General features: G+C 35.7%; 1 protein-coding gene across 5 annotated transcripts in view; it reads right to left on the minus strand.

The window, feature by feature from the left end:
* Window positions 1-16,995, minus strand: part of GALNT13 (polypeptide N-acetylgalactosaminyltransferase 13) — a 431,627-nt gene extending 414,632 nt beyond the window's left edge. For 2 of the 5 annotated variants that reach the window (XM_036237896.1, XM_036237895.1), the window contains exon 1: window positions 16,608-16,987. The gene's annotated coding sequence lies outside the window, so the exon portion shown is untranslated. Of the gene's footprint in view, window positions 1-15,440; window positions 16,180-16,607 lie in introns of those variants that run through there. The other 3 variants (XM_036237890.1, XM_036237891.1, XM_036237892.1) reach the window with 3 other exon arrangements.
* Window positions 16,996-22,843: the final 5,848 nt, after the last annotated feature.

The following is a 22,843-nucleotide window of genomic DNA, read 5'->3' on the forward strand; positions in this document are numbered from 1 at the left end:
CATTGTCCTTGAAGCCCCAGCACAGTGGTTAATAAACAAATGAGGCACACATTTTCCTATAAAACAGTCCTGAATAACAGTATTTACCACATTTGTTGATAAACACAGAGGAGAGAGAGTAAAAATTCCACAAGATAACAACATGTAGTGATGCGCTCATGATTCCCTTTCTTGATAGAACAGTTGGCATTATAAAAATAGGTAGCTCTATTTTGTAGATGTTTTTCATGTCTGAATGACAATCTTCAGAAGCAGGAATGAGAAAATCATATTTTTAACAGTACGAGAATTCGGTAAGGCAGAGACTTGATAGAAAGCAAGCAGAAGTGTAAGTAAGACACACACACACAAAAAATGATTTTTGCCTAGTGGATCTCCAGGGTTTTAGAATTACAAAAGCTCTCAGTAATTGTAGGTGAACATAAACCCACTGCTGAAAACTCATTAGTTAGCATGTGCCCTTACGGAAATTTTGGAGGTGCCTGATCTGGCATGTACACAATGCTGTAAATGAAGTGGATCTCCAAGCCACTGGCCAGATTTATTAATTGATTATGTATGCTGACTGCTTAAGCAGGAATCATTTCATGCACCAATAAAGTGTACTCTGTATTAAAATGTGACAACATTTTATTGGCTCACAATTTTATATATCAAGTTATTATGAGATGTTGTCCTCTGGCCAATTAAAAGTGCATGGATTGTTAGAGAATTTTAATAAAATACAGATGCATATAATACAACTTGATTAAAATCACATAAATTTTTATCCATAGAAAAAATAAAAATTTTTTTCCATAGAAAATGTATATATATTATTTAAAAAAAAATAAATGGATATAAAATAAGATCAGTTAAAAAATGACTAAACATGAGAGTTTTCAGGTGTGTTAGTGTAGGAGTGGTAAGGATGAAAGTGTATATGAAAAGCTTTAAGGCTGGCTAAAATCTCAAAGTAAACCTGGGTTAAACCTGACAAAAATGTTACACTGAAAATAGGTTTTAGACAGAGAAGTTAAAAAAAGTTAGACCAAAACTTAATTTGGTTCAACAAAAGGTCAAAGTAAACTATAGTTAATAAAACAACTAAAAATTAGAACTATCTGAATTATCATACGATATCAGTAACATATTTAGCTTGAGGGTACCCAAGCACAAGATTGTGGGGGCCTACACTTAAAAATATCCAGGGAACACATAAAAAAGAAAACTCAACTTTCTGTAGAAGTCCTTTGGGAAATACACACACACACACACACAGAGGCATCAGCTCTGCTCTATAACAGGAAAGAGTATATATCTTTGATTTAATGTTAGTTAAAAATACATTACAAAATTAATCACATTGCTAAATCTTTCTGTATCTTAGTTTTATATTTATAATGATTGTGCATTTGTGAGTTACAAACTTCAGAAGCACCTGTTAAATAAAAACAAAAACTATTCACAAGGTAAGCTTACAAGGTTAATTATCAGTGAACTACCACACTATAAAATAATTACAGGTGGTGTAATATTTTGGCAGACAGATGCAACAATACAAGAAAATCAATTGTCTGTCTATGACTTAATGTAACCTTGGTTGAAAATGGTTAACCTCATGCATGGTTCACAGACAAGACACAGCAAGAGTTATCACCTGATTCGAAATATTTTTTGTGAAGAAATTCTTTACGAGATTGTTAAAGCTTATAATATGGTTTTGAAAATCACTTTAAAATATATTCAAATGGCGCACAACTTCAAGATGAGAGTCAACAGGAATACTTAGCAAATGAAAGCTGAGGACCCAACGTTATTTCAGGCAGCACTATAAAATTGTTTAAATCTCAATAGATAAAATAGTAAAAAAAGTTGTTTGAATAATTTTATTACTTATAACATGAAAAGAGTTTTTAAATACATACAAAACATATGTCATTTAATTACCTATAAAACCACTTCTCATGGAATAAACTAACAAAAAATAAGTTAGTCTTTTATCACTTTGTAAAAAATACCTACTCTTTACTGAACATGTTTTTGGAGTTGAAAAAGTTGTAGGTTACATTAAACAATTAGTCTTGGTAGACTTCAGCAGTCTGGAAGTGATTCATAAATAAATCAAAAACAGCATGACACATCATTAGATTTCCACAAGCAGTTTATTAATTTATGTATAATTATCATTTGTACAAATTACTGTGAAGGAATTGACAAACTATCAATATTCAAAACAACCTATTTTCTTCATATGATAAGAAAAAAACTGGAACTCCAATATTTCTAAATGAGAAATAAATTAAAATTTATTTCAAATTATACACTCTTCTAAATAAAAAATAGAAAATCTCCAATTAAACATTTATAAAAATCATTTTAAAAACTAGACATCATATACTGAAAATAAGGTCTGTGTCTCTAAACAAAAATAATAATGCTTCATCTTTTTCACTGAGGGACTAAGGCTGAAATGGTAATGTTTTAAATTTTTAGATATTTTTTATATTCACACACAAGAAAAAGCACTCATCTTTCAATTTCTCTAATGATTAGCCAAGAAAAAATAATAAGGTCCAAGCTGATCAAAAACCTGAGAAAGTGAAGAATGACTGCTCAACTTATCTAAGAACCTAACAAAAATCAGAAGTGATGTTGAAATTTTTCAAATAATGTTAAAGGGAATAGAAGAAGCTTACTACCCTTTTTCTAAGCTAGATCACTTTCTGCCAATTGGCACTTTAGTGTTAAGCATTGTGTATAATTTGTACAACTTCTTGGTATAATACTTATCATGATACAATATCTTTGCCTTCATGCATTTACCTTTTCTTCTCTGTTAAATAAGATTTCAAATATTTCACTAATACAGTTTTACTATGTTTCTATTTTGCTTGGCTTCAATCCTATCTTTGATTCCTATTCATTTATTGTCTCCTGGGATCCAATGTTACAGTTACTCCTTACAATAAGTCTTCTAGGTCTGAGAATTTTATTTTGAAAATAGGTTAAGTAGGCCAAATTTACTAGGCACTCAACAAACTAAATGCTAGTAGAGGACCCTAGAAGAGGAGATGCATTAATAATAGCTAACATTTGTAAAGCACTTGCTAAGTGCCAAGCACAATAATCAGTACATTATATGCAATGTCACCTCAATCCTCATGACAATCCATTAAAGTAGTTATAACTATTAGATGGGTAAAAACAAGTATCTAGCTTTTAATTTTGTGAGAATTTGATGAGCCAATGTTTTGTAAAGCACTTAAAAGAGACCCTCATGCCCAGGGACTCAGGTTGTATTAGTGTTAGCCATTGTTATTACTATTCCCATTTTAAAGATGTAGTAACTAAAATACATAGACGCTATGTAACTGTGATTTGTCATTCTGCTAGTAATTGGATGACTCTGAATTTTTGAACTGCATTTATGCAGGCACCACAGTCTTAATTTAGTGTCTAACACAACCATGTTCCATTGCCTTCTCCAAACTTGAGTCCCTACATTTTTCTTATCTTATAATCAAGGGTTAGTTCATACACTAAAGGTTCTAATTAATTGCCAAGAACCTCACCTTAAAAGGAAATTTAATGGACCTTTGATTCATTAAACCAGGTAAGATAACAGGACAAAACAGCTCTCACTGACCCCGAGTCACTTTCCAAATCCAGATCACTCAGAAAATGGTAAAGGGAGGTGACACAAGAGATTATAATCACACCTTTCAGCAGAAATAAGATAGTCACAGCTTTAAAGAACAACTTATTGTTAATTTGCTTTTCCTCATTTCAGAATCCCTTCTCATTCCATATTATAAAAATACTGGATTTTAACATACCAATTAAAAGTAATTTTTGTTCTCAATTTTCCACAATAGCTTTGTTTTATACACATCCCAAGCAATGGTAGAAAACTGAAAAACTCCCTTATTCCTCTGTCTTTCTCACTCTGTCTCTCTCTTTCTCTTTTTCTCTGTATCTCTTTCACCCCCCCCCCCCATATTCTCTCTCTCTCCCACTCTTTCTCTCATCTCCTACAATTTTCTTTTAGTTTGCTCAATTGTTAAAAGATGCTACGGCATACACACACACACACTTACCACATGCAAAATTTTTCACACAACCAGTGGGTTAGAAATTTCTTGTGGGACCCATCTGTGTTCTCACATTCATTAGAAATAACTAGCATCTTTAAAGAAGCTATTTCTGATTAGCTACAAAATTAAAGTGTTAGCCTAAACAATAAGAAGCACCGAGAACTTTAACAGCAGCTGCCAGTCTAAAGCAGCAATATCCTCACATCTGTCTAATGCTGAAATAGCCATTCTTCACCTATCATCTTCTGTGAATCTGTAGACTTATCAAGTAATCAAGGTAACCAGTATAATTTAATAACACATAAGACTATAAAATTTACCATCTCTATCTGGAAAACACTAAAAATGTTGTCTAAACTTATTGTTTGGCATTTAAAATTTATTGTTCAATATGTTCAGGAAAACAGGTAGAAAGGAGATACGATCTTTGAAAGAATCATTTGGTAATGTTTTGCAAAAAAAAAAAAAGTTAAAAGAAAATAAAGCCTTGAATAGTAATAAAATTATATCAAAACAATTCTATTTGGGAAGTGGTTATTTAGATTAATAAAACTAAAGCTGGCTGATTCTTATTTGAGTGGTTAATTCAATTAGACACAAGGTAAGGAGATAAACTTAAAGGAGAACAAAACCCATTGTTGAAAAGGAAATTAACATCTTTACTCTAAGAAATAGAGCAAGTAAAATGCCATATGATTTTACTTACATGTTGAATCTAAAAAAAAAAATGAATAAACAAAACTAATAAACTCAAAAATAAAGAGAATTAACTGATGGTTGTCACATGGGAGGAGAGTAGGGAGCAGGGCTGAAAAAGTGAAGGGGATTAAGAAATACAAATTTCCTTTATGAAATAAGTCATGGGGATGCAATGTACAGCATGAGGAATATAGTCAATAATATTATAATAACTATTTACAGTGCCAGATAGTTACTACACTTATCATGGTGATCACTTCATAAGGTACATAAATGTCTAATCACTAAGTTTTACAACTGTTACTAATATAATATTCTATGTCAACTATAATTGAAAAAACAATGTAAGAACCCTGAATCAATCTTGAGACCTATTCTACCCAGAAAAATTACAGTTTATTTTATAAATAAACACTACAATATAGAGTGATACTGGGTGTTTTTATACCAGATGCTTCATTTTAAAGAGGTGGAAACTGAGATCCAGAGAATTTAAATGACATGCTAAGAATTTATTAATGGCTTTGCTAAGACTAGAATCCAATTCTTCTCTCTTAGCCTCGTGATCTTTAAAATATTGTAGGGGATGACTGCTACCGGGTTTATGAACAAGAGTTCTAAGCATCTATGTGCCTTTATACAATGTAGTCCTCTCCCTCAACCCCAACCAATTCCTCACCCCACAAGGCATCACCTTGAATTGTTTGTTAGCTCTGCAATAGAAGTTTTAACTCAATATCTTTATGGACCAGGGGGATTCAACAGTGAGTGATTGGAAACCTGGAGAGCATAACCCACCTAAAAGCAACTATAATTTTAAAAAATCAAATTAAAGCATATTTTGACTAAACAAATAGACTCAAAGTATTTTAGACAGTGTCTAAGTTGCCTCACTTATCACACTCCCCACTTCTGTATTCTTTCTCTTAATACAGTCATTACTTCTCTTAATTATCTTTGTAACTTTAAGGACTATATGATCACTGCTATTCTTCTATAAACAATAGACGCTATCTCTTGGCTCCATTTTGTGAAATGCTAATCTTCCAATTCCTATCTTTCTGCTTTCTCTAACCCCAAATCCTAACTCCCAACCTTTACCATTTCTATATTTATTGTGACATTGCCATTGTTGAAAATATTTGTATTCTGTATTACAGTCATGCTTATCTAAAAATTGATACCAAAGTTGAAAAACAGTAAATACAATTTATAATTAATTAATATAAAATTGTTATTCATTTCATGGCACACTAAAGTTCTCTGACTACTTTCCTTCTTACATATTCCTTTGTTTTTCTTGGAGTTTTTATATTTTTAAACTATTTTTCTTCATCTTTTCAAATATTTCTTTAATATTAAATGTATAATGTTCCTCCTTTGTCCCAGAGCTTCCCACCAGGCAAAGCCCTCCATTTTTTTCACACTAATTCCTCATCAGATTTAATATAAATTGTCTTCTAGGACTACTTCATAGCTACCATGCCATGTCTTTCTCTTCCTCCTAGTTATACTTTGAGCTCAAATAAATTTATAAGAAATATGGACCGAAAATGGCTTTATTCTACCTTGTACTTGACTGACATTTTAAGTGGCTATGAAATTTTGAGTTGCAAATCCTCTTCCTTCAGAAACTTGAAAATTATTCTATTAAGTCTTTAATATCTATTCTAACTATATTTTTTTTGTTTTCTTGCAGAGCTCCAATTAGCTGGAAGTCACACTTCAGGGAGATTCACAGTGACTCATCTGTTTGTTTGTCTGTTTGTACTGAGAATATTTTTTAATTTGAAATTATAAATTTTCCCTTAAATGTATTAATTTAGGCACTATTTTCCTAAATCTCTTTAAGATTCTAATTGTTTTGCCTCTTCTATGATCTTTTCATGATCAGTTTTCCAGAATGTCATTTTATTATTATTGTTTTTTTTTAACTTTGGTCTCTTTTTCATGTTGTTGATCTTTATTAATATTTTTGTCTTAAATTATTTCTTGTCTGGTGATCCTTAGTTGCTGTTCTATATTTAAGGATGAAGAACTAGAAAATGCTGAGCCCTCTGTACTTGAATGTGTCTTGTTGATTAGAAGACATTACTTTAGGGTAAGCAAGAGCTGAACATTAGGCTTAAAGACCCTAAGTGCCAAAATAATAGAGACTTTGTTCTGTGTTTCTAAGATGCCTCTCTAGTTACTCTTATTGTCCCTCAGCTGTCCATGTAATTTCTTAGTGCCGTTAAGGGGGGCATTCAGGAGGAATAATAAGAAAAACTTGCCATAAGGATGTTTTCATCAAAGTAGAATCAGTGAACAGAAGGCTGGCTATCCCATCTATACATGTTCATTAAATATTTTGTTGCAGCTCCAGTGTTTTACTTTAAACTTCTATTTTTCTTGGCATTATTGAGCCTCAAACCTTTGGGGGCTTGTTAATGACAAAGTGGCTTCCTCCTCACCTTCAGGACACTCCCATATCTTAGGCAGTTTCCTTAGCTTGGCTTCACTCCGTACACTTTGTAACAGCTTGTTATCTTTTTAACCTCTTAATTTAATGCTTGTTAATGAGGTTTCAGGAGAGAGTTTAAAGACATATCTCAATACTTCCTCTTAAAATGGCTACTCATCTGTTTAAAAGAAATTCTACTGACCTAGAGAAACTAAGCTTAAAATATCTAAAATGAAGAAAACCCAAGAACAAACAATTATTATAGTGTTGCATATCACCATAGTCATAATAGCAATAATGCTGTTCGCAATGATTCAAAGGCGGCTCTCTATTGAAATAAATGCAAACTACACATCTGTACATATCTTAAGGTACACAGGATAAAAGCATTACTACTGATTTCATGTTTCTGAAATGCCTTTTACTCTGTCCTTTTTGTGTGGAATGAGACAACTGATTAATATTCTCAAAAAAAAAGAGATTTATTGAAGTTCAAAATTATTTAATGAGATAGTTGCAAATATATTTGTGGAGGTTATCTTTCTTTACAAAAGGAATAGAAATGATGCATATATGTTATTCTATTTGAATTAGAATTTTATATAGATAATAAGAATTTGTGCATTGTCGAAGCAAAATGGCCTATTGTTGTCTGCTACAGCAAATGAAGTGTCTCATAACTGGCAATTCAATGTGTTAATTCAGCTGCACCATCCAATTACCTACGATTCATCTCAACTTAGTGCACAACAATAAAACTCTTTAAAAATCTGTGACAAAATATCTGTTCTAGGTTTACCAAATAGGGAAAATGCTCTGCTGAAGTCAGGGAGTGGGAAACATAGAAACTAAATTATAAAAATTGCTCATCACAATCCAGCAATAGCATCACAATGAATTTTCGACATGAAGTCAGTCTAAAGTAAATAATGAAACACATATTGGATTTTTTATAAGGAAAATCTGACCAAGGAATGAGAGAACTGCCTGAACTGAAATTGGCATCCCCTCAAATAACACAGCATTCCCTTGGAGCCATGGGCCTGACAACTGCCAACTGACCACAGGGCTCAAGCACACAATTCTAAAAGTAGACAAAGGTAATGAAATGTAAATTTAGCATCCCTGGCCTCCTGTTAAATGACCCAGATGCAAGAGTTGGAGCATCTATCTCTTAACTATTCAGAGACTAAATGATGAAATAAACAGAAGCTCTTTTTATTTACTTCCTCTTTTTTTTTTTTTTTTACAGAATTAAGACAACTAATAGATAATCCAGTCCTGCTACATGAAAATTTATCAAACCATAGAATATAGATAATTTAAAGTAGAGAACACCATGAAGAAGAAAAAGAGGAAGCAGGAAGAAGAAAGATATGAGAGAAGAAAAATAATATTAGGAAATGATAAACAGTGTTATGAAGAAAATACAGAGGAATACTGAAAATCTCTAGAATGTGGGTAAATTCTGAATTATAATCAGGGACAGGCTGGTTTCTAATATTTTTCATGACAAACAACATGTACTCCCATTTGAGACTGAACTATCTAGAAAATCAAGAAATATGGGCCTTGAGGATTTAAAAAAATGGAATTTTTTATGAGAAAAAGAAAAAACTGTATTGTTTTAAAACCGGACTAGTCAATAATCCCATAAACCCTCCCTTGATTACAGAATCTGAAAACGGAATTGTTTTCAAGTGTAGATTTTTATTAAAAAAAAAAAGACCGGTGGAGTAACTCATTACTGGAGGTATCTAATTTGAATAATTTACATAATTAATCATATATCAGTCTAAAATTGTATTTTTTAAAAGACAATACAAGTTATATTAAAATACTGTCTTAGTGCATTAAACAAAAATATTAATAGAAAGTTGCTGCAAATCAACCAGAAGCCAGAAGGATAAAATGTATTAATCATCAATGATTAATACATCCGTTATTTACAGATTACCAGTGCTTATAAATTAGTATAGCTATTCCATGATATAAAAAGCTTACCAAAAACATACTTGAGAAAAAAAGTATCATTAAAATTTCCCCAATTCTTTCATAAATATGAGTATTTCTTAATGTAATATAAAGAATCTATCATCAGTATAACAGAAAAAATAAGATATTTCTTAGTAGGTTAGTTACAGATGTCGATCTTAAGGTTTAAAGTCTGTATATAAAAATCTTATTTAGTTATGGATATAAACTTTTTTCTTCCTGTCTGAATAACTATATGTTAATTCCTTGCTATGTTTTTTTTTTTAATTTTTTTTGGGGGGTGGGGTAGGTTCTGCATGTAAGTAAAGACAATAATTAATCTGTTTGAAGAAAACTACTCTGATTTTTCCATGTTTATTGTCCCCTTCATCATTAACTTTCTTTCTTAATTTGGTGCTATGACTTCTAAAAGGTAAACATTTTTGTTTTCAACTCTAGAAGTCTAAGGTTATTGTTGGTCAGGTTTTCTTCCCTTACTTTCAAAGGCAAAACTTACTTACATAAGAAACAAGACATAGAAATCAGGGTTCTCTTTTCAATTCTGCTACTTTGAGCTTTAGAACCTAAAGTAGATTGTTTTACTAATCATTTCATCAAAATAGCATAGTCCTTGCCCTGCCACTTATTAACTTATTCCAGACAACTTACTTAACCTTTCAGAGGCTCAATTTCCTCAACTGTAAAATGGAGGAACTAACAAAACCTCCTTTTAGCAGTCATTATAATTAAATAAATCAGTATCTGTAAAGCACTTTAAATGGCATCTAGAACATAGTAACCTCTACATTTGTTAAATAATAAAAATTAATCTGTAAAATGATATACTGCAAGTAGAGCAATTGCTTGGGATAGATTCTGTGGACCCATCCCAGGCAAATGAGAATCTTTATCAGTGGGACTTGAAAACCTGTTATTAAAACAAACAAATAAGTGAAAACAAAAACCTCTTTCACTTTACAAACTAGTTGTCAGCAGTGACATTCAACAACATTTTAGGTCTATTTAGCTATATCTCACACACCCTCCCTATTCTTTTCCTCTTCAGTGGCTACAGAGTCACTATTCAAAGCAACTTGGGATTTAATAGTATCCATTAGTTTTAAAAAAGCAGTTAGAAGTTTAGCTTTGTAATTTTCTCTGACCTAAAGTAAAACCGTTTTGTCCTCACCAAGGTGAACAAACAAATAAAAAAAGAGCAACCGATTTCCAAAGGTTGAGAACACTGGTTAGAGGCAAGGACATAGGAATAAATTGAGACATGTGCCTTGTATTTTTTCTCAATACTCATTCCTTGTCCCAGGACACAGATTAGCACCATCTCAGTTATAGTGAGTTGTGGTTAACTACCATAAAGAAACAAGTCACCTCCAATCCACTAAAATTTCAACAAACATTAAAACAGTAAACAGAGGTCAGAGCAATTGCTAGCTAGCTTCTTTCCAAATTCATTGCCCTGGCTTGCAACTAGAAAGAGAATAGAATAGCTACATGGGATATGTCTCATTCAGTGAGGAATATGATGACTATGCTGGCCTCTGCTGTGTAGGCACAGGAGGTCCATGGGGTGAACAAAATATTATAGTGGTTCAGACTAAGAAGGGTTCCTAAGCACAGTTTACAGAATGTAGCAAAAAATTACCAGACTGTGATGAAATTTTCATCAGTCTTTGTTAAATTAGAAAAATAACTGCAGTGAAAAAAATTTACAGGAAGCGAAATTTATTTTAAGAACTATATTTTGAGATTCTGTTCTCCCATCTTAGTTTATGTTAAAATGTCCACTCTTTTATAAAATTATAGTGTAAGTAGACTTTGTAAATCATTCTTACTACACAAAAGAAAATGTTCACATGGAGGTTGGCATCCATTTTTTAAAAACATTTTATTAGTAAAAATGTCAGACTGAAAACTACTGAAGCATTGGCTTAAGAAACAGAGAGAGTTGGTGTGACCTTTGGCCCTACTATACATTAGTGGTCGATTTTGAGCAAGTGAGTCCTCATTTATAAAATAGAGATAGTAACACTACTTACTACACCGATAGTTAAAAGGATAAAATGACAAAATGTGGTAAGTCCTATTAGATGTTCATTTACCCACAGTACAAGTACAAAGTAAATACTCAATAAAATTTAGTCATTTTATGAATTTATAACTATATTAGCCATTTTTAACTCCTTCATAAATAAACTGAAATAGCTGTACCTTCACATACATTTGCTTCTGAGTATTTTGTCCCATTTTTCTTTCATTAGACTAATGGCAGTATTGCATAGGGACTTTGATAGTTATATACATCTCAACCTCTCCATCTGAAACTACTTATAATAATAAAAAACTCAAGAAGAAATTAAGTCAGTTATCATGCTTCTGGCCTACAAGAAGATAATTTTTCCCATATGTGAAAATCCTTTCTTTAACAAAAAAGAGGTGTTGTGTTCATAATATCGAGGCAATTAATAATAGGTTAGAGAGTAAGCTGACATTTACTACTATCTCTGAAGTATAATTTGGATGTTTTTGAATACATAGACTGTGTTTTACATCCTTTTTGTTTACAGTGGCTACTCAGCACACATATTATGTTCACCAAAGTACCAACCAACAGTTTAATCACACTCTTCCCTATAATGTTTCACAAGAGCTTAAGTAAGACTTAAATGACAATTCAATGTAGTTTAATGCAGAGCCCCAATTAATTCCACATCAGGTGAAAACCCTGATAAATCTTGGATGGTTTCCATCTATCTTAACAATAAGCTCTTCTGAGAAAATATAAAAGAAGTCCAAATATTTAATATAAACAATGTACATTTTTGTTCACATAACAGAAAATATGATCACAAATATGTTCATATCTATGATGGAATAGTCAATACTTTACCCATATCCCTCTCAAGTTACATTGGAAGGATTAACTATTAATATGGAACAATTTTTAAAAAATGATGTTTTGCATCTTGCTGTAGGTCTATTGTACAGGTTGGACGATTATAGTAGGATAAAAAATAAGAAACTAACAGCTTATGAGGACCATAATTATCATGTGGGCATTTGACTGAAGTTGAGCCCTTAGAGAAAAGGTGTGTCTCCCTACTTTAACTTACATTTTAAATGTTAGGTCTCAGCAATCTCCTAATAATCTGTAATAAAAACTTTTAAAAGTTAAGAATTTCACCTTAAATAGGTCCTGAGACATAGTAAGAAAATAAAATTGGAAACTCATAGCTACAAAAGAATTTTAGCTAATGCACTTACAAGGAACACTTGGTCATATGTTAATGACACCGATGTCTTCAGCCACTTTTAATTATTTCTTGGTAGTCAAGCTAAGCCAATTAAATATTTTGTTATAAATATACTACATTGAAAACATTCAGAGGTCTAAATCTGAATCAAGGAGAAATAAGTATCAAACGCATAAAATCTGTTCGATTTATATTTTGCTCTCAAAGGAAACTGCTTATAATGCCCCAAATGGATGACCAACTACAACTGAATTAATGTGTGTATTAATTTTCACAAATTTCTTTAAATTCTCTACGTATTAAATTTCACAATGAAAAGTTAGAGTCTTTAAAAACACATATGCCTGTAATTGAATAGCAGGAGTCCTTAATTAAATAATGTGCTTTAAGATAGAAATTGTAAATAGAAGTCTAATCTGGTAAAATGATAAATGGTTTATCAGAGCAGACAATGTTAAATTTTTAAATGTGATTTATGTGTTCAAATATATGCTTTATGTATATGTGTGGGGAGATGATATTAAGAAATGTCACCTAATAGATTGTCAGAGTCAATATGAGCACATATATTTATCTCTGGGTTTGATATTTCATGTGTTTATTCTAATGACGAGAGTAAAAGGAAGAATTTAGAATGAAAACCCAGTTAAAAATTTTTAAGAACTAGGCGTGTAGTCACTAAAACTTCAAAGCAGGATCCGTTAGATCTTATTAATTTATATCTACGTTCCTATTACTAAAAGAGACACAAACCCAAGAAAGTGATGTAGTAAAAGTTAGTCAAAATTTGTTGTTTATTCTAAGAGGTGCCACTTGAGAATAAGATGCCTAAAAGGCAAATTAAAGAACAAAACTATAATAACTGTTCATTTTCTTAAAGCACCAGGAACACTTATCAGAGACATGCAGTGCTGTTATTTATTGCACATGACGAGACTGTGTTAATACTTTATTCTCAGTTACTTACTTTTCTCATTATTCAGACACACCAATATTCTCTTTATTTGCCTAACCAAAAAAGAATAAAAATACTCACTTGCTTGTTCTCTCACCCTCTTCCTAAAATGCCAAAGTTTTAAAAAGCTGAATAATCTCTATTACATGAAAATGTTACTGTTACAACTACTGCTTCTAAAAATCAAGTTGGCAAAATGTATTTCACTTTGACATACTGTTTAACCTGAAATTAATACACATTAAGTTAGAAAGTTAAATGTGTCTCAAAATTCTTATCAGTAAGAAATCAGAACATATCTCAAACAATAGCAGAATTTCACCTTCAGTAGTCTTTGCTATGTTTAAATACACCCACAAAAAAAAAAAATTGGATAGAGTATCAGGTGATTTGTAAGTTATATTTTTAAAGCAAAATTGCCTTAAACATGACCCTGAACAATTCTCAACTGTTTTAAGAGATGACTGCCAAATCATTGTAAAAGCAACATTGCAATCCATGAGTTCCTACTAGTTCCCTGTACCAGGAGGCATGACATTTCCAAGTACTTTGGCAAATGCACATATACAAGTAGTATAATGCCTCTCATGTATTTGAAGCAGTAAGGACACTTATAAATTATTTAAGGCAAGTGATTCAGTTTGCAGATCAATTTATATCCCCCAAATATTTTAAGCTGATACACTTGTTCTTTTATTAAAAGAGAACTTTTCACTTCTTAAAAACCACACAAAAGCATTTGCCCACAAATGATGTCATATCCCAGTTTAAGGTAGAAAGGTTGAGAAATGTCACCCTTCCGAGCCTCTAAACTCATTTCTTCGATTCTATAGCAACTATTAAATAACATCAGTCAAGTTAAAGACTTGCAGAGAGGGGCAAAAATCAAGCAGTGATGAGATAAAAAGACACAGAGGACTCATGTTTCAACATCCCTTCTACTAGTCCTCTATTCCCATTCATAAAAGACTAAATGAAGCAGGGGGGAAAAAGGGAAGCAGAATTCAACTTCTCGTAAATATAGGCCCATAGCATAGCTGGTGACTTCAAAGCCTATAATTAGATGCATGCTAATCAATCAAGTTTTTATTAAGCATTTCCTAATTTTCTCACAATGTGCTAGGGTCTACATATCTGAGACACACTCAGTCCCATTCTGGACTCTGGGATACAGAATTAATGTACACCGGCAGTGCTGTATTGCCTTTGAAAAAGCTTTCTTTTCTTCCTCCCCAAACCTGATCTGAGACACAGCGTCTCTTAAGCCCTGAAATGAACATCACAGAAATGGTGAATTAAAAGCATTTATTTAAACAAGGAGGAGCAGCCAGGGAATAGTCTCAGTGGAGTTGAAGGTGGGCAGGGGCATAAGAAAGAGACATGAAATCCTGATTTGTGGCAAACAGTGTGGAGAGATGCATATTTCTTACGTTTAAAGCCAGTCTTTGCCTATGAAAATTTTCCAAATCTATTCATCTCTGTAATCACTCAAACGAGGTTTCAATATTAAGGTTCTAATTTTGCAGGAGAGGAAGAGTTTGTAGAGATCAGGGGAAAGGAAAGATTAGTAACGTATGCAAAAGTCAAGAAGAAGAAAGAAAAGGATGGGTAAAAGTACAGAAGATTATCTGGAAAGGTAAGAGGTCCAAACTAAGTCACTAAAAGGATAACCTTACTTTTCAATATTCTCAAACCATCAGGTTTCTTTAACACTAGAGGGCACGAACACACACACACACACACACACACAAATACACACGAGGGAGTAGCAACCTTGAGCAAAGGCAGCCTTCATATAAAGCTAAAGATCTGGGGGCCACAAGGAAACACGGAATTTCAAGGGGCTTGGGTAGCCAGTCTCTAGCCCTGCAAATAAAATCTCTATGCTGTGCTACTGGGAAGAGTGATCGCGATCTCCCGCAAGAAAACTGCTCAAGAATTGAACGCTATGGCAGTTTAAAGCACGCAGTACCCAAAGCCCCTCTCCTCCGCTAGTAACGCCTTTGCCTCAAGAAATCGCTCACCCTTTCGACATTAGTTTTTCCTGGATCTCTTAGCTTCTATGTTTTTCTGTCCACTGTCTGTTCTGTAGCTCCTAGTAAAGGCTGGAGATGTAGACTCTCCACCTGGATATTCAACTGATCGTAGCCAAGGAACGTGGTAAGGGGAGGGGCGCCCGCAGCTTTCGCAGTCCAAACCAGCAGCCGCCTGCGCTCGGGTTAGCAGAAGCGCAGAACCTTTGGACCCCGGGAAGGGAGGCTGGCCCTCGCGCCCCACATTCAGCCCCTCGACCCCAGAGCCCAGACAAGGGCAAGCTGCATCCATCCCTGCGTCCCTTCTGGCTCCCAGCAGAAAAGTCTCTGTACCTGGATGTGTACAGAAGATGGGCCGGGGCGTGCTCCCCTGGCCAGGGCGCCTCGGGATCTGGGAGCTAGTGTTCGGGAGGACGAGGCAGGAGAGATGAAAGAGGGAGATCGAAATAGGCAGCGAAAGGCAGAAATGGGGAAAATACTGCAAGACCAGCGGAAGGGACAGAGTATGACAGGGACACAGAGACATCCCAAGAAAGACAGAGAGAAAGAATGAAAGAGAAACAGAAACACACAGAGCGATTGGGGAGACAGAAAAAGAAACTGAGTCAGAGACAGAAAGACATACAGAGAGAGTGAGGCAGAGGAGCACTCAGAGAGTCAAACCGAGGCAGAAAGAGGAAGGCAACCGTCGAGGATGACATCCAAGACTCAAAATGTCCCCAGTGTTGGGCCGTGCAGAAGCGCCCGCACACCGTAGCCCCCGGTGGCCCGCGGTTGGTGGGAGAAAGTTGCCGGGGTGGAAAGGCCGAGCCGCCCCACCACCGAGCGTCACCGAGACACAGAGGGTGGCCAGCGCCCCCAGCTCGGCGGCGCAGCGGAGAATGCAGGGTAGAGGGCGGGCGGCGGCACAAAGTTCCGCGCCTCGCGGTCCTCTCTCAGTACCTGCAGCGGCAGGCGAGCGCGCTCCGAGTTCCCGGGAGGGCCCTCACTGGATCCGCCAGAGCTCCTGCCCCGGGACCAGTTCGGAGTACTGAGCTCTGCGCCCTATCACTCGCTGCAGGACTTTGCGGTGCCCACCCAGCGCTCTGGCCGCCCAGTGGGGACTCGCTCCAGACAATTACAAAGAAGACAGGGGGAGCAATAGAGAGAGACGGAGACCTGCTGTTGTGGCCCAGGATCCCGCGAAGAGGGAACAGCGGTCCACGCACGGAATCCAGCCTCCGACCCAGCCGGGCAGACGCTGGCCCGCCGCTCCGACAGCTGGGCGCGCCGAGCCCGCGCTCACCTGGAACCCGCGCTGGCCCGCGAGCGCCGCACTCAGCCCAGCTCCCACCCTCGCCTCTCTCTTCACACTTCCGCGGGAGAAGAGCGAGCTGGCTCCGGCCTCGGCCAGCCCCAGAGAGGCGCCCTCATAGCGCAGCGGCGGGCGGCAGGGCTCCGTGAGCGTGGCGAGAGCAGGCGCCCAGGCCAAGGAAGCGCAGGAGATCGAGAGAGTGCTCCTAGCACATTGTCACCTCAGCAGAGCTGCTGCCGCCGCCGCCTGGTCACTTCGGCCCCCGGCCCCCGCCCCCTTCCACCCCAGCCCGCTCCCTCCCAGCCCCTCCTCCTCGCGCGGTCCCTCCCCCTCCCGTAGCCCCAGCCTGGAGGCCTGTCACAGGGCTAGTATCATTTACGTAACCAGCACCCCCAGCCCTCCACCCTCCCTCCCCGCTCCTGCTCCTCCCCGGACTGGGGCGGTGCGCACAGAGCGCGCTCTAGCTGCTCCAGGAGCCGCGGCTTGAGCAATGTGCACAAGTCCCGCGATACTTGGCGGGCACGGCCCCGAAAAGCTACTGTGGGGTTGGTTCCTCTCCCGCTCCAACGCCCCGAGACCCCTGGCCACTCAAGGTTTCCACCGTGCAAAAGCCAGTTTGCGTACACAGTGTTAACCTAGAGCACCAGAGAGCCTCTTGCAGGAATGCTAGGGGGTCCAGGGCTGCCCTCAGGAATAGCTCAGGCTACCGCACTCCCGCCGTCGGAGAGATGTTGCGGGGAACTTGAGGTTTGGGCACCCCGAAGCAGAAAGCACATCCAAGAGTTTGGCCTCTTGTCCATTACAGTTCATACGCCCTGCCAGGATCCTAGTGTTCTGTTGGCAACAGTTACAGCCAACAAACGCACTAAGAGAACTGGGAATGCAAGCGCTTCCTTGTTCTTTTAAATTTTTTTTCTCTCTTTTTAAAGAAGATCTTTGAATTCCTTTCTCAGTCAGGAGGGTATGGTCTTTCACACACACACACACACACACACACACACGCATACGCACGCACACAACCTGAAGTACTTGAATGCTTGCATTTTTAAGTTATTGGGCAGTCATCTCTAAGGGGATGTGTATGTAGTGTAGCAAAAAGGCTGTGGTACTAAATGAGTTAAAATATATGTAAGGATTTTAGAACACTGCTTGGCACAAGGCACAGACTTAAGACTCAGATATTATTAGAATCTGAAGACTTAGGATCTAACTCCCCACCTCCCGCCCCCCCTCCCCCGCACTGCCCTGTGGGAAGGACTCTTCTAGGAAATTGGGATTGCTGAATTCAAGTCCTTGCTTTGTCATTTATTCATTGTTTGTTCTCGATTATATTTGGTCCTTGGCTTTCTTCATTCTCAGTTTTCCTATTTGTAAGAAGGAGTGAAATAAGAGTGTTTTTCTCTTCTCACATTGTCACTTTACCCGTCTTAGCTCCTTCTTCATAGTTTATTTGGCAAAACTGGGGAGGATATAATAGCTACTTCAAAAATATTAAGAGTCATGTTGTACAAACATATTAATTATAATCTAGTATGTCAATGAGATACTTGATTATACTCATGAAAGGCAATTCCTAAAGATGTTATCCTTATTATCTATTTATGAATCAATTATCATCTAAATTAGTATGATAACTGTATTTAATATCTCTTCCTACATTGTCCATTTTGTCACCCCTTCCCATTATCAATTATGGAGCACCTGTCAGAGGTGCTTCCATGCATGTGTGAGGACACAGGGTGCCACTCATAACACCAGGGACACTGCAGTTTCTCTCTGTTGCTCCTTCTTGCAAGTTCCAGTTCTCCAATCAGGCTACTTACCTCTGTATGTCAAACTGAGAAAAGCTATGGACGAGCAGATAAAAATTTGGGGTTCTGATGCTGACTGAGCCAGTTAGTACACATATATTTTTTGAAGATATATAATCCCTCATCTTTATACTCTTCACCTCTAAAACATGTATCAATATCGTTTAGCAGTCTTTGTAGTAATAATTAACTAGCAAGAATCATAAATCTAATTGATACAAGTTATATATGTAATAATACAATGACATCATCCCAAAGTGTCTCCCTTGGAATTATTAGCTTTTGCTTTATAACACACTATTCCAAAACTCAGTGGCTTAAGACAATAAACATCTATAATTTCTCAAGATTCTGTAGGTTGTCTGGGTAATTTTCTGCTCTGGCTGGCTTAGGTTGGGCTGTTGGCAAGCTGATTAGGGATGGGGCTCAGCAGGGATGGCTCATCTTTGTTCAATCTGATCTGTCATCCTTTAGCAGGCTAGCCTTGTCTTCCTGTATAGTGGTAGTTGCATGATTCCAAAAAGCAACAATAGAGTACAAGCTCTAGTTTAGAGCACTTTTCAAGATTCTGTTGATGTATGTTTGCCATGGTTCCATTAACCCAAAGAAGTTACATGGCCAAGCTCATATTCAAAGGTGGAGTAATATACTGTATGTCTTTATAGGAGAAACTAAAAAATCATATTGCAGAGAAGAATACACACACAAATAGGAACCACTTAGGACTATTTTTGTAACCTACCATACATTCTTCTTAATAACCAAAAAATAAAAAATTCCTTGTAGTGAATAAATCTGATAAACATTATTTTAACCAAATGATCAAGATGAAAGTCACTAATACTGGGACCAAGTGACATCATAGGCCTCATGATGTAATACACTAAGCAGTGTACGATATAATTTGTTTAATATTCCAGGCCAAAAAATATACATAATTGACTATAATCATGAGGAAGCAAAAGATAATTTTAAACTGAGAGAAGCACCACAAAATATCTTCTCTATATTTTTCAAAAACATCAGTCTGATGAAAGTCAAATAAAGGCTGAGAAACTGTTCCAAACAATAGGAGATTAAAGCAACATGACTATTAAATGCAATGTGTAATCCAAAATGGTATACTGGACTGAAAAATTATCTGTAATGGACATTATTGGGACAAGTGATGAAATATGAATAAAGCCTGTAATATATGTTCCATAGGCATTTTATTTATGTTAAATTATAATTAGTTTTGTATCAATATTAAATGTCTTAATTTTGATAATTTTACTGGGATTACTCTAATGAAATGTTTTGGGGTAAAAAGAGCATAGTGGCTTCAATTTATTCATAGTGGATCTGAAATATTCATAGAGAGAATGATAAAGGAAATTTGAAAAAACTTTTAATATTAGTAAATTTGGGTGAAGGCTATATGGGACTTTCTTGTAGTAATTTTGCAACATTTTTTACATTTGAATTTTATTTTTTTAAATGAGAAGAGAAACAATCTTTGCTTATTTCACAAGAAGATTAAGTGCAACGATTTATGTAGATGAATGTTGAAATTAATAAAAATTTATATTGTATTTTTTTCAAATAGAAAGCTAGGAATTTATCTTTAATTAGCAAGAAGTTAGTTATTCAAGTATTTGTTTAGATAAATAGGATGACCAATACTGTACAATTAATCAGCTATACAGCACAGAGCGACTTAGGAGATATACTAAAGATAAGGATATGAGTTAAGTAAGTACAATTTACCTAGTTAACCAAAATCCCAAAATAAAATGAAAAAGGGGTGCTATCTCTAGATAGATAGATGATGGATAGATGAATGAATGAATGAATGAATGAATGGATGGATGGATGGATGAATGGATGGAGAGAGAGAGAAAGAGAGAGAGAGAGAGATTGCTGATATTAAATTGTCTGGTTTTGGCAAATCATTAGCAACAAAAGAGAAGTAAAAGTGTTATATAATTTTTAGAGTTTAATATTGAATGAATAGGAGAATGAAGATACCATTATTAAGAGAAACAGAAAGCAATAACCTCATTTTCCAAAATGAAAATCCAATAATATTTCTTAACAATTACAATACCCCAGTGGATTCTCACTGCTTTTAGGAAACAGCCTAAAATCCCTAATAAACCTTACAAAAATTTGTATAATCTGGACCCTGCTTACTTCCTTAATACCTACAATGAGCTAAGCACTGGGACAGAATAAAAAGGGAAATAAAGACAGCTTCGTGGAACTTAGAGTCTAGCCCTTCAACCAGTGAATATGTACTAAGTGCTTGCATCACACACTGGGAATACAACAGTGAGCAGAAAGACAATTCTATGCTTTCATGAATGCTACATTTTAGCACGATATGTCCTAAACCAATAAACACATATGTACTTATATCATGTGAAAATAAATTTTCAGAACATTGAAACAGGCTAAGAGCTGAGTTTTCCAACTAGTGTGCTACAAAATGTTCATATGATATACTGATCATCTTACCCATCAGTAGTGGCCAAGGAGAGTGACCTCAAGTTGCCAGAGTACATAGCCAGGTAGTCTCTAATCATAAAAAGATTATTCAGAGCTCCTTGGAGAATGGCTTGAGCAAGTGGAGGTCTGAGACTATGTCACATTCTCCCTGAAGGTGGAATTGACAAGGAGATGTCTACTTCTGGACATCTACTTAAGCATTGGCTGTAGGCCACTGTCAAGGGTTCATGAAATTATTTGAGGATTTTTTTCAGAATACAAAGAACATTGTATGCAGTTCAAAGTGTAGCTCATTGCAGATGGGAGAGCAAGGAGATTGGGCAGGAACTTCTAGTGAGCATAGACCTAGTAGATAGCCCAAAGTTCAACAACATAAATACAAGATAATTCTGTTCTATATGCTTCTGATTTGCCATTTTAGTTGTAGCTATGGCAGCTGCAGATTGGCTGTTCTAACAATGTTTGGGAATTCTTTAAATATAAGCTTTATAATTATTTCACAATTTCTGATAAAATTTTTCAATAGATTTGAAATCTATATCCACAAAAATTCAAAATATCAACTATTAATGAAAGAAAAGTAAGAAATGATATATTTTAAATACCATTTCAACTGATATAAGTATTTAGTCATAAATGTATAAAATCTTTATCATGTACATGTAAAAATTTCCTCACTCTTGATGATAACTATTACATTATCATTTAAAATGTCTATTCTGCCCCAGTGCTTAGCTCATATAGCAAATACAGCTATTTCAGTATAAAATCTGTTATTAAAGGTTGTGTTTATGGAGGGAAGGTCTCATCGAAATGTTTTTAAAGATTTTATTTGGAAGTCTTATACAATTCAGTAGATCTTAAATATATTATTTTTACAATATTTTAATAATTTGAAAAATATAATTAATTTTTGATCAAGCTCATATCTGCTGTAGTTTATCTCATGATCCAAAAAGCCCTGTATTCTTCTTAGCACCTCACAGGGTTGAAAATTTACATTTTTCTATATTTGTGTGATTGATGTCTGTTTTCACCAACATACAGTAAGATACAGCAGAGTAAATTATAGGTTAATATTGTGGCAATGGGGGTGGAAGGAGTTGTAGATTCACATCAAGCACTGTGCATGTTCAGTAAACTTTTGTTGAATGAATAAATTAGTCCAACCATCTATTAATCAATGGCTAAGCCTCTCCCATAAATCTTTCTCTTTTTTATCTTTCTTTCCCACTAGAGTTTTTCTTCTCTTGCTTTGACTTCTTGATCAGCAGTAATCATTACTAACAAAGAATTAGGGGAAACAATTTCCAGCCCACAACAATTTTTTCAGCACCACGGAGAGCGACAAACGAGTCTCTCTCTCTCTCTCCTCCAACTACGTGGCCAAACCAGCGTGACTATGCTATTTCTTAGCATATGTAGAGAGTGATAAGGAAATATAAAGACATGTGTAAAAGACAGTGCTACTATTCATCGTTCATAAACAGAGATAAGTAAATGGAAAGCAGGACAATGCGGAAACGTATTGGCATTCACTTAAAGGAATAGGGTTTTGCTGTTACTTATCCTCTCTGTATCTGTATTAAATACAAAGGAAAATATAAAGTAAAATGTCAAATGCCATCAGAGTTCAAAGCATGAAGCAATTACATATCCACAACCTCAACAGTTTTTCACTTATATATACCATGTAGACATACCCCTTCTTAAAAGGTAAATGCCAGGAAGTCAGGGACTGTACCTTTGCTTCCCAGGCCTGAGTGCAATGTCTACTACATAACAGGTCATCATTTACC

This window comes from Rousettus aegyptiacus, unplaced genomic scaffold, assembly GCF_014176215.1.
Source record: "Rousettus aegyptiacus isolate mRouAeg1 unplaced genomic scaffold, mRouAeg1.p scaffold_m13_p_2, whole genome shotgun sequence".
Taxonomy (NCBI): Eukaryota; Metazoa; Chordata; class Mammalia; order Chiroptera; family Pteropodidae; genus Rousettus; species Rousettus aegyptiacus.